This window comes from Nomascus leucogenys, chromosome 9 (genome assembly GCF_006542625.1).
Source record: "Nomascus leucogenys isolate Asia chromosome 9, Asia_NLE_v1, whole genome shotgun sequence".
NCBI classification, from domain to species: Eukaryota; Metazoa; Chordata; class Mammalia; order Primates; family Hylobatidae; genus Nomascus; species Nomascus leucogenys.
The window spans coordinates 45534279-45555321 of NC_044389.1; the positions used below are offsets into that span (position 1 = coordinate 45534279).

The 21043-nt window shown below is 37.2% G+C and overlaps 1 long non-coding RNA gene across 1 annotated transcript in view; it reads right to left on the reverse strand.

The window, feature by feature from the left end:
* Positions 1–1263: 1263 nt before the first annotated feature.
* The window catches only part of LOC105738227, a 41136-nt gene continuing 21356 nt past the window's right edge, over positions 1264–21043 (reverse strand). Inside the window, exons 5-6 of the long non-coding RNA XR_001113986.2 lie at positions 2880–3027; positions 1264–1609 (exon numbers count right to left, since the gene is read on the reverse strand). This is a non-coding gene — a long non-coding RNA (uncharacterized LOC105738227). The remainder of the gene's footprint in view (positions 1610–2879; positions 3028–21043) is intronic.

Genomic DNA, 21043 nt, shown 5'->3' on the forward strand with positions numbered 1-21043 from the left:
CTCACATATAAGTGGGAGATAAGCTATGAGGAAGCAAAGGCATAAGAATCATATAAAGGTCCGGGCACAGTGGCTCCACTCCTATAATCTCAGCACTTTGTGGTGGGGCCGAGGTGGGTGCATCACTTGAGGTCAGGAGTTCGAGACCAGCCTGGCCAACATGGTGAAACCCCGTTTCTACTAAGAATACAAAAAAAAAAAAAAATAGCTGGGTGTAGTGGCACATGCCTGTAATCCCAGCTACTTGGGGGGCTGAGGCAAAAGAATTGCTTAAGCCTGGGTGGCAAAGGTTGCAGTGAGCGGAGATCATGCCACTGCACTCCTGCCTAGGCGACAAAGCGAGACTCTGTCTCAAAAAAAAAAAAAAAAAAAAAAAAAAAAAAAAAAAAAAAAAGAATGATATAATGGACTTTGGGGACTCTGGGAAAAGGGTAGGAGGTGGGTGAGGAATTAAAAAAAAAAAGAATTTCAAATGAAGAGGCAAATTCTGAGAGTGAAGTTCCACCAAGGGAGTGGCACTGAGTGGTATTTAGGATGGGCATTGAAATATGGGTGGATACCACCCAGCACAAATTAGAAGAGGCTCACGGACAGCCCTTCCATCAGAGAGAAGCATGTGTAGATCTGTGACTGCTTCCACAGAAGAGATAAAGCTTCTTAACGAAAGTCCTGCTCTCTTGTCCATTCCCTCAAATCCAATTTCCCTGCCACTGAGTCTTATAAAAGATAATAAGATCTTCTGACTTTCCTGTTTAACCCTTCAACGATGTTTATCTACCAGATATAGTCTAAATTCCCCAAAACGGCACATCAGAGCATCTGGGATCAGACTGCTGCCGGTCCCTCCAGGCTCATGTCCTGAACCTACTGACTTGTTCTCATACTCCAACAAGACACAGACACCAAAGCCTCTGAAGGGATCACACGTATGTTTACTGAATACATTCCGCATAAATTTACTTGCTGGAGCTGCCCTTACCTCTTCAAATGCCCTCTCTACCCTCTTTGTCTGACTAATTTCCACCCAGCCCTTAAGACTCAGCCTCTCTCTCTTGCTTTGCAAACTCTTCATTTATTATCCCTGTAACTAATTGTTCAGTGTCTATTTTCTGCACTAGATGGTAAAGACAGGGAATAGGTCTATCCTATTTGCCCCTGTATCTCCAACACTTACTAAAATATCTAGTATATGGCCACCTCTCAAGAAATATTTGTTCAATGAATGAATGAATGAGTTAGGAAAAAATAAAAGGAACAAGGAGACAGTAGTGCAGGAAGCACACATGGTACCCTACCTTGGCTTTCAAGATAAATGTGACCACCTTACACTGATATTACCCAGCTTTAAAAACTACATTGGCATAAGGCAGTTATAAATATCTTTGTTGATAGCCAGAGACACAGAAGTCAGGCAGGATCAAATGCTGCACAATATCACACAGCGTGCTTGTGCTTCCATGATATCAGAAATGCAGGGCTTGGACATTTGAGCATGAATGCTGTCAGATTCAAACTTCACTATGAAGTTCAACCATGTTGCTACAGAAAAACAAGATCCACTTTTGCTCCCACCATGTAGAATTTGAATCTCCTGTTATGATGTTTTTAGCTATAATGGAAGACAGACTTAGACGAATAACTCATAATTATGGCAAAAACACTGAAAATGAACTAAGAATTCAGTATTTTGAATGCCAATGCATCTTTTATCCTATCGTAAATTATTGTCAATTCTGATTTTAAAGGAAAATGAGAGTACATTGCAGGTGATGGCCACTTATTGAGTGAATGCAGATGGCATTAAATATTTCAGACTCACTGGCTTAAAATGTTATTCACTTTTGTTTGTTTCTTCCCTTGGTGGAATCAGAATACAGGTTTAAAATTCCCTCTAATGCCAAACAGCTGCTACTTTGCTTTGTTTTATTTAAAATTGAATATAGCTGCCCCAGATGCCCTGCCCGTGTGGATCTGCACAAGATGTCACTGAGCATCACCACCAAGCCCTGAAAAATTATATTGTGCCTGTATATTAATGAGCCATGGAGTATTTGTGGAAGAAGAGGGAGAAGACGGGGGATTCACCTGTTTATTACACTACAGCACCAATATATGGCTATCAGCACATTAAATTTTTACTCATATGGCTTGGGGTCAAATATTTAGAGTAAAGCCATCTTAGAAATTATCTGGTCAGATCCCCCTTCATGATTAGAAAACCCAGCCCAGAGAATTTTAGTGATTTGCCAAAGTCACATATCTGATCTGTGTCAAGGCCTCACCCTTCTCCCTTGACAATGCACCCAGCATTCAGTATCGTGAAAGTACTTTTTTAACATTTGGGGTTTCACTCAGCTGTCACCATCTTAGCACACAGTCAATACCTAGTGAACTCCCACTCGCTCTCTCTCCCTATCTCTAAATCACTTTTTTTCTCTCAGCCAGAAATTCTACTTTGATCTTGGTAACTGTTCTTTATATCATCCCAAACAGACAGAAGCAACCTCAATGGTAATTTTCACTCACATGAGTAATATGGACAGTTCCGTACCAGGCACAAAGGGAAACGATCTCAAAGAACTTGAGAAGAAGTTTTAACATTATGAAGTACTATCAGTTGAGAAAATGTGGCTATGAAATATATTAACTATTCTTTGAAGCCTCTTTCTGCCTTTCCTCAATCTCAATTTCTTCATGAAACCCAGCAGACATCATGTTACTGACAAAGGCAGAATATTTGAATAGATAAAACTTAGAGGCACTCCCTAGTCTACGGTAATAGAATACACATAATAGTTAGGTCAAGCTAACTGTTGGAACAAAAAAAGCCCCAAAATATATATTTTGTCTAATATAAAAGAGGTTTATTTCTTACTCACCTAATAGTACTGGGCAGTGAAGGAGTTAGTAAGCTGTCCCTTTTCTAAGTAGTTATTTGGAGATTACATTGATGGAGATGACAGAGGCTTTTCCATCTTCTACATGTAGCTTCCAAGATGTCCCTGAGGTCATGGGCACTCAGTCCAGCTAGAAGGAAAAAAGGAGCATGGAGAAGCACATAGAAGTTTCAATGAGCCAGGCCAGCAGGATGGTGGAGCATAACGTTTTCATTCACAATCCACTGGCTAGAATTCAGTCACATGGCCTCAACTAACTGCAAAGTGATGCTGGGAGGCAAAATCTGGCTGAATTTCCAGGAAAAGCAGGACATACCACTTGAGTGGTATAGAATCTATCTTAGCCTCTATGATATACCTAAATTACGTTTTTAAAAATCCCAGCATTCAATAAATAAATAATAGCTTTGATGAAATCTTATTTATATACTCAAATTCTTCCATGATTAGACGATTAGAAAATCAGAGAGACACATCGCTCCTCTCAAGCCAACTAAGGACTTCTAAGATTAAAGATGTAGCTAATGTCATAATTTAATAAATAATAAATCCAAGCAATAAATCGAGTATCTGCAGTGAGCATTACAGCCCATCAAGGCAAATATTGGTTTTGGCTGATTTTTTTTTTTCATTAAAACTACATACCCACATATATCCAATCAGATTTCTAATCAAACTTTCCAGGAAGTTCAGCCTTAAAACTAAATATACTCAACTAGTCATTGGAACAATCTTATATAATTGGATTGACCATTTCCTCAGAAACTTCTACTCACTGAACATTCGTTCTTCATCAGACACAGACATATGGGGCATGATACTATTACGTCACCCATATTGCAAAGGGGAAAACAGAAAGATGAATAATTTGTTCTAGGTAAGATTCAAACCCAGGCCCATCTAACTCCAAAGTACTGTGGTTTCCCCTGTGGTACACTTTCCCAGTTGGTCCTTTCAAATGTTTAGAGAAGTTGCATGCTTCAGTCGAGACTCCATCTGAGTATTTGGATATTCTCAATATGAGCTCAAAAAGGTTTGCAGAGACTTAGAGTTAATAGCACTATCAAGACTTGACAGGGCAAATCACCTGCCTCCATGTCCATCCACTGCTTACCAACAAGCGGAAGTACTACAGCACAGAGAGAACCTTGATGTGTGACTCCTAACAGTCTACCTTTTAATCCAGTGTTACGCCTTTCCAGCCTCTGCTTTGGGAAATGCAGCCTGGGAAGGAAGGATCAAGCCTACTCAGAAACACAAGCCGAGGTCTTATCCTAGCAACTCCCCAGAGCAATTGTACAACATTGTTTGCCTAAGCCTCAAGTGCTGATGCCTGGCTGTGAACAATGCAAAGTTCAAAGGTTTGCTCATTACCATCATGGGATATAAGCCTTTACTGTTGGCTGTGGAATAATGAAGATAATTCTTTTGGATTGTTCCTTCGATCTGTGTTTATTTTGGTTAAATAAGCTTTTTTTCTTTTTCTCTCTCTCTTTTTTAAACATTTCTTGAATTTTTTTCTATGATTAGTTAAGATAATATTCAACAGATTTTTCATAAGGGGCAGAAGGTTATTAATTGAGGTCCCCCCCCCACCCAGCACAAAATATCTAATCCTTCACTTTTCCATGGTCAACAAATAGCACATCACATTAGTAATTCTGTATTTGCCAATAATGAGAAACTTGTTAGCCTGACAAAGCCAGATTTAATTAAAACACACAGACACACACACACACATACACAACAAATATGTTCATAATAGCGAAAAACATTGGCAGCAAACAAATGAAAACATATTGGAAAAAAACAGAATATTTCTTTACCCTACATGAGAACTTGAGCTACAGCAGTGGTAATAAACTCACAAGGCAAAATAAAGTAAGGGTTTTCATCAATGCAGTTTTTTTATTTTATTTTAGTATTATTATTATACTTTAGGTTTTAGGGTACATGTGCACAATGTGCAGGTTTGTTACATATGTATCCATGTGCCATGTTGGTTTGCTGCACCTATTAACTCGTCATTTAACATTAGGTATATCTCCTAATGCTGTCCCTACCCCCTCCCCCCACCCCACAACAGTCCCCGGAGTGTGATGTTCCCCTTCCTGTGTCCATGAGTTCTCATTGTTCAATTCCCACCTATGAGTGAGAACATGCGGTGTTTGGTTTTTGTCCTTGCGATAGTTTACTGAGAATGATGATTTCCAGTTTCATCCATGTCCCTCCAAAGGACATGAACTCATAATTTTTATGGCTGCATAGTATTCCATGGTATATCAATGCAGTTTTAAGGTTAATTTTTAAGATAAATTTTCTTACCTGCTTTTGACATGCCCATATACAGTCAGACTTTAAGCCAAAACCCTATAAAGAAATTAATTTTTTAAATCATTCTTGCCACATACTCATTCTAGAGGTGCATGTTCCAAAAGTGCTAATGCCTCCAGTTTGGGATCACTGACCTAAAGAGAGAAACTGGGGGATATAATCACACTGTTCTTTGTGCCTTGGAATGTTTGGAGCCACTGTCAGCTCATAAGTCCTTCCTGTGCTGACAGCAAGGAGTCGGTCCAGAAACTGTTACCCACAAGTCTACAATGAAATAAGGAATTTGAGCATTAATCTAAAGGACTTCTAATAATCCCCAGAGTTGGGGGTTGAGGAATAAAAGGAGCAAAGATACAGTCTGTCTTTCACCTTGCTCCTAGAGGCTCCTGCAAGATGCTTGGGAAGCATTATACTGGCCACACCTTCCTGACTACCTTTATCCTAACCTGCCCAGGTTTATCTGATTCAATCTTTATGTAATGGCCAAATAACTCTCAAAAGAGGGATGGTCCAGAAGGAACAGTGGTTGTAACTTTCCTTTAGATTCACCTTTGCTTTGTGCCCTGAGGAAGAGGGCTTGTAGTCCCTGACTCTTGACAAAAGATTATAAATTAACATACAGGGATATTTACCATCTCTTAGCTACTTTTCATCTCAAGTAGTCCCTCCCTTCATCAAGCTAGGTTGGTGATCTTAATCCTTCCCATGGTGCTGTGGTTTGAATGTTTGTTCCCTCCAAAACTCATGTTGAAACTTAATCCCCAATGGAACAGAGTTGGATGCAGTCTAATGAGTGGTGTTTAGGTCATGAGGACTCCATCCTAACTGATGGATTTAATGTCACTATAAAGAGGACTTCTAAGAGTGAGTTTGCTCTCTTCTGTTCCTCTGCCATGTGAGGAAAAACATCCCTTTTCTCCAGAGGATGCAGCATTCAAGGCACCATCTTGAAAGTGGAAACCAAGCCCTCACCAGACATCAAATATGTTGGCACCTTGATCTTGTACCTCTCATCCTCCAGAGCCATAAGAAATAAATTTCTATTTTAATGTTTATAAATTATCCAGTCTTTGCTATTCTGTTATAGCAGCACAAAATGAACTAACACACTTGGGAAACTGCACTACCCCACTGGAAAAAGGAGAATTCTTGGTAGCTTCTTCTGAGACTTCAACACTAAAGTCCCCAGGCTTTACTGAGGTGTTAATTGAGGTGCTCAATTGCAAACACAGGAAAGGAGGGAAAAGGGAAAAGGTGAGATCTGGTGTCAAGAGCAAAAGCAAAGATATTTCCACAATACTGTTTCCTCCACCCTGTCAGGGAGAACTGCAACTGGTTTTCTCATTACTTTAATAAACAAACACATGCCAAGGTAAGCAAGAATTTTTCCTGGAGGATAATCAAATCTAATCATTTGTGAAGAAAAGACATTTCTTCTATCAGCATGACTTGAGATGCTGTCCTTTATGAAACAAGAATCTTGATATTTCAGGACTAGATGTTTTTGGCCCCTCCCTGAGCCACCATAGTAATTGAGACTAGCTCTTTCTTTGCTATCTAGGAGAGATGTTATCAATTCTAATAAGATCTTTTTTATTACAAATTTTTCTCACCAGTATCATAAACATGAGGGAGGGTATTTCTTCCTGCCACTAATGCAAAATGTCCTGCTTGATTATGCAGATAAAGACGAAGAAGAAAAAGACTCCAACTTATAAGCATTTGCTGTCTAGTAGTACTATATTGGCTATCTATTGATTCATAATAAATTGCTCCAAAATGTAGTCATATAATACAACAAATATTTATCATAATTGTATAATTTCTGTGGGTCAGGATCTGGCTACATATTAGATGAGTGCCTCTGTATCAAGGCTTCTCATGAGGTAGCAGTCAAGCTGTCAACTAGGGCCGAAGTCTCATCTGAAAGCTCAATTAGGGGGAATCTACTTCCTCACTCACTCACTCACCATGATTCCCTTGCCACATGGACCTCTCTACATAACAACTTCCTTTCTCCAGAGCAAAAAATCCAAAGGAAAGTGAAAGTGAGAGCTCAACACAGGAGTCACAACCTTTTTGTTAGCTAATGTCAGAAGTGACATCCCAAAACCTCTGTCATATACTGTTCTTTAGACTAGATCAATAAATCCAGCCCACATTCAAGGAGAGAGGATTACAATAAGTACACTAGGTATAACAATAGAAGATGGAGATCATTGGGGGATGTCCTTGAGATTACCTACTACAAAGACACAATAAGAAGTGCAAAAACAACTACGCAAATTATCTTGCATGATAAATACAAGTTTTAAGGAGGGAGAAATCATTCCTGCTGGAAAAATGAGAGTAGGTTTCAGCCTCATGAAAGAGATAGGTTTTAAACTGAGTCTTCATACATGGGCAGCACTGTAATAAATGGTGGAGACTGGAGAGCGTTTTAAGCTTAGGAAAAGACAAGAGCAAAGATAAAGAGACAAGAGAATGTAGAATGCTTAGGGAATGACACTTAGTTTGACTAACATGTGGGTCTAAGGAAATAAATGGTGGTCTTGATTTGTTAATTCTGTTTTTATAGGTATAAGATGAGCTCCTTGCAATAAAAAGCAACAACATGATGGAAGAAAGTTGAGCTCAGAACCCAGTGACATCCGAGCTCAAATACCAGCTTCTCCACTTAACTACTTTTGTCTCCATAGACAGATTATACAAATTTCCTGACTTTCCTTATCTGAGAAATTGTGAGAGTCCTGCCTTGCAGGGCAGGTGTGAGAATTAAAAGCATGGGACATACCTAGCATAGCCCTTGACACATAGTGAACATTCATTTGTCACCTCCCTCTTAAAGGAAATAACTATTTTTTATTCTCTGTATCCCTTCTATTATCTCCCACACAATAGTACCTCAATAAACATTTGTTAAATAAATAAATAAATAGCTCCACTTCTCAGCCAAGTGGTGAGTTTCATCACTATATTGTTCTTCTTTGGGCATCCATTTCCTGCTAAAATAACAATGCATATTTTATCTACCTGACCAAGAAGGAGTGGGGGTTAATTAGATAAATGAGTGGTATTCAAATAAGTGACCTGTATAAATTTGTGCTATCATTTGCTTATGCTGAAAAATGATAGATAGTAATTTTTTTAATTTAACTTTATTTTGTTTTAAGTTCCAGGGTACATGTGCAGGATGTGCAGGTTTGTTACATAGGAAAATATGTGTCATAGTGGTTTGCTGCACCTATCAACCCATCACCTAAGTATTAAGCCACACATGCATTAGCTATTTTTCCTGATGCTCTCCGTCCTCCCACCACCCTCCCAACAGGCCCTGGTGAATGTTGTTCCCCTCCCTGTGTGTGTTTGTTCTCATTGTTCAGCTCCCACTTATGAGTTAGAACATGTGGTGTTTGGTTTTCTGTTCCTGCATTAGTTTGCTAAGGATAACAGCTTCCAGCTGCATCCATGTCCCTGCAAAAGACTTGATCTCATCTTTTTGTATGGTTGCATAGTATTCCATAATGTATATGTACCACATTTTCTTTATCCAGTTTATCATTGGTGGCATTTGGGTTGATTCCATGTCTTTGCTATTGTGAATAGTGCTGCAATAAACATATGCATGCATTTATCTTTATAATAGAATGATTTATATTCCTTTGGGGATATACCTAGTAATGGGATTGCTGGGTCAAATGGTATTTCTGTGTTTAGGTTTTTAAGGAATCGCCACACTGTCTTCCACAATGATTGAACTAATTTACAATCCCACCAGCAGTGTAAAAGTATTCCTTTTTCTCTGCAGCCTTGCCAGCATCTGTTGTTTCTTAACTTTTTAATCATTGTCATTCTGACGGGTGTGAGATAGTATCTCATTGTGGTTTTGATTTGTGTATCTCTAATGATCAGTGATGCTGATTTAGTTTGGCTGTGTCCCTGCCCAAATCTCAACTCAAATTATATCTCCCAGAATTCCCATGTGTTGTGGGAGGTACCCAGGGGGAGGTAATTGAATCATAAGGGCCGGTCTTTCCCATGCTATTCTCATGATAGTGAACAAGTCTCACAAGATTTGATGGGTTTATCAGGGGTTTCCACCTTTGCTGCCTCCTCATTCTCTCTTGCCACCACCAATGTAAGAAGTGCCCTTTGCCCTCCGCCAGTATTCTGAAACCTCCCCAACCATGTGGATCTGTAAGTCCAATTAAACCTCTTTTTCTTCCCAGTCTAGGGTATGTCTTTATCAGCAGCATGAATACAGACTAATACACATGCTGAGCTTCTTTTCATATGCTTCTTGGACATATAAATGTCTTCTTTTGAGAAGTGTCTGTTCATTTCCTTTGCCCACTTTTTAATGGAGTTGTTTGTTATTTTCTTGTAAATTTGTTTAAATTCCTCATAGATTCCAGATATTAGAACTTTCCCAGATAAAAACAGATAAATAGGTTGCAAAAATGTTCTCCCATTCTGTAGGTTGTCTGTTCTCCCTGATGATAGTTTCTTTTGCTGTGCAGAAGCTCTTTAGTTTAATTAGATCCCATTTGTCAATTTTTGCTTTCATTGCAATTGCTTTTGATGTCTTGGTCATGAAATTTTTGCCCATGCCTATGTCCTGAATGGTACATGTATTTCTATTTTATTTTTGTCAGGTTTATCAAAAATCAGGTGGTAGTAGATATGCAGTCTTATTTCTGTGTTTTCTATTCTGTTTGCTTGGTCTATGTGTCTGTTTTTGTACCAGTACCATGCTGTTTTGGTTACTGTAGCCTTGTAGTATAGTTTGAAGTCAGGTAGCATGATGTCTACAGCTTTGGTCTTTTTGCTTAGGATTATCTTGGCTATATGGGCTCTTTTTTGGTTCCATGTAAATTTTAAAATAGTTTTTCTAATTCTGTAAAGAATGTCAATGGTATTTTGATGGGAAAAGCATTGAATCTGTACATTACTTTGGGCAGTGTGGCCATTCTCACGATATTGATTCTTCCTATCCATAAGCATGGAATGTTTTTCCATTTGTTTGTGTCCTCTCTGATTTCCTTGAACAGTGGTTTATAATTCTCCTTGAAGAGGTCCTTCATTCCCCTTGTTGGTTTTATTTCTAGGTATTTTGTTCTCTTTGTAGAAATTATGAATGGGAGTTCATTAATGATTTGGCTCTCTGCTTGTCTGTTTTTAGTGTATAGGAATGCTTATGATATGATTTTTGCACATTGATTTTGTATTCTGAGACTTTGCTGAAGTTGTTTATCAGCTTAAGAAGCTTTGGGGCTGAGACAATGGAATTTCCTAGATATAGAATCAGGTCATCTGCAAACAAAGTCAATTTGAATTCCACTGTTCCTATGTGAATACTCTTTGTTTCTTTCTCTTGCCTGATTGCCCTGGTCAGAAATTCCAATAGAATGTTGAAAAAGAGTGGTGAGAGAAGACATCCTTGTCTTGTGCCAGTTTTCAAGGGGAACACTTTCAGCTTTTGCCTGTTCAGTATGATATTGGCTATGGGTTTGTCATAAAAGGCTCTTATTATTTTGAGGCCTGTTCCTTCAATGGGCAAGTAGTAATTAAGTAGATTCCTAGAGCAACTCATTTACTATTTATGTATATATTAATACCCTCACTTCAGTCATCAGGTAGATTACAAAAATAAAAGTAATCCTTCAAGACTCCCCAAATGATATACAAGCCAGAGGTAAGCAAAAAGGAATATCAATAAAGGTAGGGAGAGTTAGTGCACAAAAATACAGCACATAGGATCCTGCATTATTAGGAACATTCCGGTTATTGAAATGTCTTGTATTGTGGCTAATTTTTATCCCTTCTCTGTTCTCTTCCTCTTACATCATTCATTGTTTTTTCTTCCATTTTCTGACTTTTCTTCCTCTTCTTTTTCACTTTGCTTACACATTGTTTTCTTCTTTCTCAAAGCTCCTCCTGATATGGTTTGGCTCTGTGTCCTCACCCAAATCTCATCATGAATTGTACTCCCATAATTACCACGTGTTGTGGGAGGGACCCAGTGGGAGATAATTTGAATCATGGGGGTAATTCTTCCCACACTGTTCTCGTGGCAGTGGCTAAGTCTCACAAGGTCTGATAGTTTTATCAGGGGTTTCCACTGTTGCATCTTCCTCATTTTCTCTTGCTACCACCATGTAAGAAGTACCTTTCACCTCCTGCCATGATTCTGAGGCCTCCCCAGCCATGTGGAACTATAAGTTCAATTAAACCTCCTGTTCTTCCCGGTCTCAGGTATGTCTTTATGAGCATCATGAAAACGGACTAATACACCTCCCTTTCTCATAAAAGTCTATTGCTTCTATTCTGCTTATACTCAGCCTAATATTATCCTTGTTATCAGCAGAAGGGACAAAAAGGCATTATTTTTTCAAATCAGTTAAAGACAATAAGGATATTGGCTAACCTAGATCTAACATTTACTGCATGGCCAATCCAAGTCAGGTAAATTTTTACCTGCTATACTTACTGCCTACTAATAAAAGAATGAAGGCTGACAAAGCCTGGGTACTCTCCCCAAATATCCACCAATCTCTTGACTTCTGGGACCACTTTGAATGAGGAACTGTCTGAGACTTTTTCTTGTACCCAGAAAAAGTCCACTTTGTCAAAGTAAACAGGAACTCTGTAAAAATCATCTGAGATGCTGAGAGTTATTTGAAGCAGGAGGCACCATTATCTATAATTATCAAGGTTTTAAAAATTGTCTTGGGTCCTGAAAAAGCAAGAAAGTCAGACTACCAATCATGAGAATTTTGCTCTGGCACTACAACTTGAAGAGTGTTTCTGCAAAAGTACTTTGTTATAGATGGAGAAGATGTGGTGGGGATTTTATCTATTAACCAAAATACTTTGTCTTTTTCCAGAGCACAGCTGAACTAAATTTCTCACCTTCTATTGAAAACATTACTTTTTGGGGAAAGAAACAGCTTCTTTGAGGTATACTTGACATACAAAAATATTTAATTGTACAATTTAATGAGCTTGGACATATGAATACATTCATGAAACCACCACCCCAATCAAGTTAATAGATACATCCATCACTCCCAAATTTTCTTTATGTTCCTTTGTGGTTTGAGTGTTTTTGTTGTTTTTTGTTTGTATTTTGTGTTTTTATATAGTAAGAACACTTAACATGAGAAGTATTCTCTGAATAAATGTCAGTCAACAGAAAATGTATACAATAATGTGATATACACATATAGTGCCATATTATTCAATATTTAAAAAGAAAGACCATCCTGCCATTGGTGACAACGTGGATAATATTGCAGTAAGTGAAATAAACCAGTCAAATATGAGCAAACATAATCTGATTCCACTTATATGAGGTACCTAAGTAATCAAACACATAAAAGCAAAGAATAGAACTATGATTACCAGGGGTTGAGATGAGGGAGAAAAGGGGACTTATTGTTCAATTCCTATAAAGTTACAGTTATGCAAGATGACTTAGTTCTAAAGATCTTCTCTCCAGCATATTGCCTCTATTCAACAATATTGTAGTATGCACTTGAAGATTAATTTTGGTTGACTGAACTGTAGCTAACACCACTGCTGGGATGATGTCATTGGAATGTGGGAGATATATATATTTATTAGGAGAAATTTCCTTAAACAATTATGAAAACCAATTAGTCCTATGATTTGCTGTTTGCAAGCTGGAAAGCCAGGAAAGCCAGTAGTAGAGTTCAGTCTTAGTCTGAGGCCTGAAAACCAGGGGAGCCAATGGTATAAATCTCAGTTCAAGGGCAGGAAAAGATGAGATGAGACATCCCAACTCAATCACTGAGGTAGAAAAATAAAGAGGAGCATTCCTCCTTTATCCAGCTTTTATTATATTCAGTTCCTCCATGAATTTGGACAATGTTCACCCACACTGGGGATGGCAATCTACATTACTGAGTCCACAGAATCAAATGCTGATCTCATCCAGAAAAACCCTCACATAAACACGCAGAAATAGTGTTTAATGTGGGTATCCTGTGATTCAGTCAAGTTGACACATAAAATTCATTATCAGAGAGAGTGGTGGAGCAAGATGACAGAGTAGGACTCTCTTGGAGTCATCCCCCAACCAAAACATACATTTCAACAACTATCCATGCAAAAAAAGATACCTTTACAAGAACAGAGGAAACCAGGTGAAAGATCATGCTACCTGGTTGTAGCACCATAAAAAAAGATACACTGAAGAGAGTAGGAAAGACAGTTTTATGTTACCCATGTCATTTCTCCCCCAGTCTCAGGCAGCATACAGCAGAAAGAGAGACATCATCCATTTAGGGGAAAGAAAATGAAGTGAGCATAAGACTTTGCCTTAAACCCCAACATTGGGCCTGCCACAAACAACCCAGCATAGGAAAGACCAGAATGGCCTCATATTTCAGGCTGGTACCTATGGACTGAGCCTCTACCAGCCCAGTGCCAGGTAGGACCACACAGCCTCAGGCTTCAGGCTTGCTTAACAATGTCCCTCTTACACCATTGCCTGGATGATGTCAACAGCCCCAGGTCTGACAGCCCTCACTAGCAGGCAGGCTTCAGTGGCCTCAGGCTTCTGGCACACCACTGTCCTGCACCTGCCATAATTGGTCCAGGTTCCTGGCAACACCACACTGGCCACAGCTGCCCCAGGTTTCTAGTTGGTCAGCACTACACCTGCCACAGAGCTTTCCCAGTCAAAGCCAGTCTGTGAAAACTGAAATAAGTACCTACTTCTTCAAATGCACAAATATCAATGCATAACCACAAGGATCAAGAACAATCAGAGTAGGATGACATCACCAAATGAATGAAATATGTGCTAGTGACTGACAATAAAGAAATAAAGATGTATGGACTGCTTAACAAAGAATTCAAAATAACTTTATAAGGAAGCTCAGTGAACTTCAAGAAAATACAGAGAAACAATTCAATGATATGAGGAAAACAATAAGTGACTTACATTTTAATGGAAATATTTAAATATTTTTCAAAAAATCAAACTGAAAATATAGAACTGAAAATACAATGAATGAAATAAACAATGCAACAGAGAGCATCAACCATAGAACTGATCAGACAGAAGAAAAACCTGTGACCTAAAAGACATTTATTTTAAAATATACAATCTTAGGAGAAAAAAAGAATGAAAAGAAATGAAGGAAGCTTATGAGATTTATGAGTCAGTATCAAAAGAGTAAATTTCTAAGTCATAGGAATTTAAGAAAAGGAAGAAACAAATAAAGGGTTAGAAAGCTTATTTATAGAAATAGTAGCAGAAAACTTTTCAAAACTGGAGAAAGTAAATATCCAGGTACAGATAGGTCAAAGGTCTTTAATTAGATTCAATCAATACACAAGACATATTGTAATCAAACTCTCAAAAATTAAAGACAAAGAGAGGATACTGAAGCAGCAAAACAAAAGAAGCAAATAGCTTATAAGAAGTTCTAATACAGCTTGCAGCAAGCTTCTTAGTAGAAACCTTATAGGACAGGATAAAGTGTGAAGATATATTCAAAATTATGAAGGATTTGAAAAAAACTGGCAACCAAGAACACTGTACTTTTAAGGCTCTTCTTCAGAAATGAAAGAGAGATGAAGACTTTCCCAGACAAACAAAAGCTGAGGGAGTTCATTACCATCTAACCTGTCTTGCAAGAAATGCTCAAGAGAGTTCTTCAAGCTGAAAGAAAAGGATACTAATGAGTAATACAAAAAGATCTGAAAGTATAAACTCACTGGTAAAAGTAAACACTCAGTCAAATGCCAAAAAACACCTAAAACTGTAATGGTGGTATGCAAATTCCTTGTATCTTTAGTTTGAAAATTAAAAAACAAAGCCATAAAAAATACTAATAATACCTACAAGAATTTCTTAAGGGTTATTCAATATAAAAGGATGTAAATTTTTAAAATGTGGGTGGGAAGTGGTGTCAAAGTATAGAGCTTTTTGTGTGTGATCAAAGTTATGTTGGTGTCAGCTTAAAATATCCTATTATATCTATAAGATGGTTCTTGTAAGCCTCATGATAACCAAAAATGAAAACATAATAGATAGGCAAAAACATTAAAATCAAGGAAACAAAACATACCACTAGAGAAAATCACTTAGCCAAAAAAAAAAATACAGTCAAAGAGGAAGAAAGAAGCAAAGATCTACTAAACAATTAGAACACAATTGACGAAATGGCAGCGTTAAGTTCTTACTTATCAAGAATTACTTTGAAAGTAAATAGATTAAAACCTCCAACTAAAAACATAGAATAGCTGATGAGTTGAAAAAAAGGACACAATTATATGCTGCTTACAAGAGACAAGAGACTTACCTTGGCCTGTAAGAACACATATAAACTGACAGTGAAGAGATGGAAAAAGATATTCCATGCATATGAGAACCGAAAGAGAGCAAAAGTAGCTGCACTTACATGAGATAAAATAAACTTTAAGTCAAAACTGTAAAAAGATCATTATATAATGATAAGAAGAGTCAATTTGGCAAGAGGATATAACAATTATAAATATATATGCACCTGACATCAGGGCTTCTAAACACACAATGCAAATATTTATAGATCTAAAGGAAAAAGATAGACTGCAATACAACAATAGTAAAAAACTTCAACTCCCAACTTTCAGCAATATACAGATCATTCAGACAGAAAATCCATAAGAAAACTTGGAATAAACTACATTCTAGATCAAAAGGACCTAACATACATACACAGAATATTCCATCCAACAGCAGCAGATAACATATTCTTCTCAAGTGCATACAGAACATTCTCCAGGATAGATTATACACTAAGCCAAAAAAACAAATTTAAGAAGATTGAAATTATATCAAGTATTTTTTCAGAACACCATAATATAAAACTAAAATTAAATAACAAGAGGAACTTCAGAAAATTCTCAAATACATGGAAATTAAACAGCACACCCTCTGAACTACCAATGGGTCAATAAAAAAATTAAAAGAGAAAAAAAAAACTTCCTGAGACAGACAGAAATGGAAACACAATGTACCAAAACCTATGATATACAACAACAATAGTACTAAGCTGAAAGTTTATAGCCATAAACGCTTACATCATAAAGAAGAAAAATCTCAAATAAACAACTTAATATTGTACTTCAAGGAGCTAGGAAAACAAAAACAAACTAAACCCAAACTTAAGGAGGAAGAAAAATAATAAAGATTAGAGTGGAAATAAATAAAATTGAAACTAGAAAAACAATTTTTAAAATCAACAAGACTAAAAATTGTTTTTTAGAAAAGAAACACAATCAACAAACCTTTTAGCTAGGCTGAGAAATAAAGAGAGAAAACTCAAATAAATAAAATTATAAATAAAAAGTAGACATTACAATTGACACAATAGAAATACAAAGGATCATAAGAGACTATTATGAAAAATTATATATCAACAAATGAGATAACTTACAAGAAATAGATATATTTTGATGCATATAAACTACCAAGACTGAATTATGAAAAAGTAAAAAACCTTAACACACCAATAACAAGTAAAGCTATTAAATCAGTAATCAAAACTCTCCCATCAAAGAAAAGCCCAGGACCTGGTGGCTTCACTGATGAATTCTATCAAATTTAATGAAGAACTGATACTAATTATTCTCAAACTCTTCCAAAAAACCAAAGAGGAAAAAGTATGTCCATATTTATTTTACAAGAACAGCACAACCCTGATACTAAAGCCAAAGACACTACAAAAAAAACTGCAGACCAATATCCCTGATGAATATAGCTGCAATAATCCTCAATAAAGTGCTAGCAAACCAAATTTAACATAATATTAAAAATATCATTTACCATGATCAATTGAGATTCATCCCAGGGATGCAAGGATGGTTCAATACATGTAAATCAATAGATGTGATACATTATATTAACAGAATGAAGGATAATACCAAATGAATATCTCAATACCTGAAGAAAAAGTGTTTGACAAAATATCGGCCAGGCGCAGTGGCTCACACCTGTAATCCCAGCACTTTGGGAGGGCGAGGCAGGCAGATCAACTGAGGTCAGGAATTCAAGACCAGCCTGGCCAACACAGTGAAACCCCATCTCTACTAAAAATACAAAAAATTACCTGGGCATGGTGGTGGGCACCTGTAATCCCAGCTACCCAAAAGACTGAGGCAGGAGAATCACTTGAACCCCAGAGGTGGAGGTTGAAGTGAGCTGAGATCACACCACTGCACTCCAGCCTGGCAACAGAGCAAGACTCCATCTTAAAAAAAAAAAATTGACAAAATTCAATTTTCTTTCATGATTAAAAATCTCTCAGCAAATTAGGTATAGAAATAATGTACCTCAAGAGAATAAAGGTCATATATGACAAACCCACAGCTAATATCATACTCAATGGAGAAGAATTGGAAGCTTTTTTTCTAAGATTTGGAACAAGACAAAGATGCCCATTCTTGTCACTGGTATCCAAAGTATAGTACTAGAGGTCCTAGCCAATGCAATTAGGCAAGGGAAAAAAATAAAAGCCATCCAAATTGAAAACACAGAAATTAAATTGTCTCTGTTTGTAGATGGCATATTCTTATGTAAAGAAAACCTTAAAGACTTTAGAACTAATAAATAAATTCAGTAAAGTTGCAGGATACAAAATTAACATACAAAAATCAGTGGCATTTCTGTACATTAATAGCAAGCTATCTGAAAAAGAAATCAAGAAAACAATCTCATTTATAATAGTTAAAAAAATAATTAGAAATAAACTTATCCAAGAAGGTGAAAGATCTGTACACTGAAAATTACAAAACATTAATGAAAAAATTGAGGAAGACACAAAGAAATGGAAAGATGTCCTGTGTTCATGGATTGAAAAAAAAATATTAATATTGTTAATGTTCATTCGACCCAAGCAGTGGGGCAGAGAGTGAGGATGATTAATGAGTACAAAAATGTAGTTAAACTAAATAAGATCTAGTATTTGATAGCACAACAGGGCAACTACAGTCAACAATAATTTATCACACATTTTAAAACAATTAAAAGAGTATAATCAGATTGTTTGAAACACAAAGAAAAGATAAATGCTTGAGATGATGGATAACCCATTTACCCTGATGTGCTTATTACACATTGTATGCCTGTATCAAACTATCTCATGTATGCTATAAATATATACACCTGCTACGTATATACAAAAATTAATAAAGAAGTTTTTAAATTAAAAAAAAGCTCATACTACCCAAAATGATCTGCAGATTCAACGCAATCCCTATAGAAATACCAATGATGTTCATCACATACACAGAAAAAACAATCCTAAAATTCCTATGGGATAACAAAAGATCCAAAATAGCCAAAGCAATCTTGAGAAAAAGAACAAAGCTGGAGGCATCACACAATCTGACTTCAAAATATGCCATAAACTGTATTAACCATAAAGCATGGTACTGGCATAAAAACAGATGCATTGATCAATGGAACAAATAGCCCAGAAGTAAATTCATGCATTTATAGCCAATTGATTGTGATTATTCATAAAAGTCAAGATACGGAATCAGTCTAAATGTTCATCAATAAACGAACTGATAAAGAAAATGTGGTATATATATACCCAATGGAATACTATTCAGCCTTTAGAAAGAAGAAATTCCTGTCATTTGCGACAACATGGATGAATCTGGAGGACATTATGTAAAGTGAAATAAGCTAGACACAGGAAGACAAATATCACATGTTCTCATTCGCATGTGGGAACTGGAAAAGTTGATCTCATATAAAGAGAGAGTAGACTGGTGGTTACAAGCTGTGGTGGTTATGAGTTGAAGGAGGAATTGAAAATATGTTTTGTCAAAGGATCCAACTTTCAGTTAAACAGGAAGAATATGTTCAAGAGATCTACTGTACAACATGGTGACTGTAGTTAACAATACATTGTACTCTTGAAAAATGCTAAGAGTGGCTATGAAGTGTTCTCTCGACCAAAATTACTGTGTGAGATAATGCATGTGTTAATTACCTAGAGTTAGTCATTCTACAATGTATGTATACTTCAAAACATCATGTTGTACACTGTAAATACATACGATTTTATCTGTCAATGAAAAAAACTACTACATTTTTTTAAAACTTAGAAAAAAAATTTACCATCAGAATCAGCCCTCATTGAACTCACAGTTTACTGGATCTAAACAATGAAATCTTTTTGCCTACATTCTGTCCAAGTCACCTTGATATCTTTAAGAGCCACAACAATTTAACTGCAAATTCCCATCAATCTCTATTACCTTCCAAAATCATCAATAGTATCCCCTTCTCTCACAGATCTCTTACCCATTCCAGCACTGGTATAGCCCTCTCCATTGCTGCCCCAGGAAACTGGTGAGGAAGGCACCTGTGAGGCTGAGCCTTCTTGGCTTCTGCTGGTCATACCCAGCAACTCCCTGAAAAGTATAGCATCCTGGAAGCCCTGCAGTCTCCTTACCTCATCCCATTAGCCCTTCAGGGTCCTCTACTGCCCCAAAAGAAGACTGATATTTTGCAGAGTATGATTAACTTTGCAAAGTATGGACAGACTCTGGAAACACGGTGGCATACTCTTGCTCTTCACAGTTCTGCATCCTTTTCCCATTTTCTCTCTTACATATTTCCCTCCTGTTACTCTTTCTTTTATCTTTAATTACTTCAGTTTTTGCATATTCCTGTCTATGCCTTGGGCTTCCTGTTGAAGTTTCTATCAGCATTGCTTAAAGACACAAATTCAGTTTTATCTATGAGTAGAGTGAGCCACTGCCTAAGGCACGTGATTTCAAGGGTTCCAGGAAACAAGACGCCTAAATTCTACATTCCTCTATTACCAAAATTTTTTCCATAATATCCATAATGACTGACAGTGCTTTACTTTATTCAGTAAAGATGTATTGAGCCTCTACCATGTGACAGGCACAGTTCTAGGCACTGGGGATAGAACAGCAAACAAAACATTAAAATATGGGACAAATATTTTTATTCCACAATTAGGGTTCCCTTTGAATGCAAATACTGCTGCGAGGTGACACACAGATTTACATAAATGCTGAATTATTCATGCGCATCATCAATTTTTTTGTGGAAGTCATGCATCAGTAGGCAGACAGGGGGAACTATTTAAGGAGCAGCTCTAGCCCTTTTGGTTCTCCTGTGGTCAAATCACAGAAGTTATTCTGACAACATAATTTTTGAGAAAGAACACACACATCGCAGCTACAAATACAGGGGTTTAAAGATAACTCCATTTACTTGCAAGCTCTGTGATCTAGAGTAAGATAACTAATTTCTCTGAATCTCTGTGTTTTCATTTGGAGAAATAGAGAAATCAATATCAATTTATCAAGATTATAGAGCAAGATTGCATGTGTAAACCCCTAAAGCATGATTGTGCCCAGTCAGCCCTCAGTAAACATGAGCTTCCTTGCCATTCCCAAAGCATCCTGGTTTATGGCCAGAGACCGGTGAGCTAGGGTAACTCTAATAACACCTGCACGTAATGGCTAAAATTGCTTTAATAAGGGATAGAGACTTTGACTTCACAACTAGAGGTGTTTCCATAATTAGCAAAATTGCCACCCCTAGTTTGCGATCTGATTATACCTACTCCTTTTGCATGCCCGGCCTGCCCTGGCAACTCATGAGACAAAACAACGGAGGTGAGGCTCCCTCTGAGCCCTAGAAACTGTTCAGGGTATTGGTCCTTTCTTGAATGAATAAAGGCCAGGCCAAGGAGTGCATGAGGGCAAGAGTTGTCAGACCTCACACAATATAGAGAGGGAGAAAG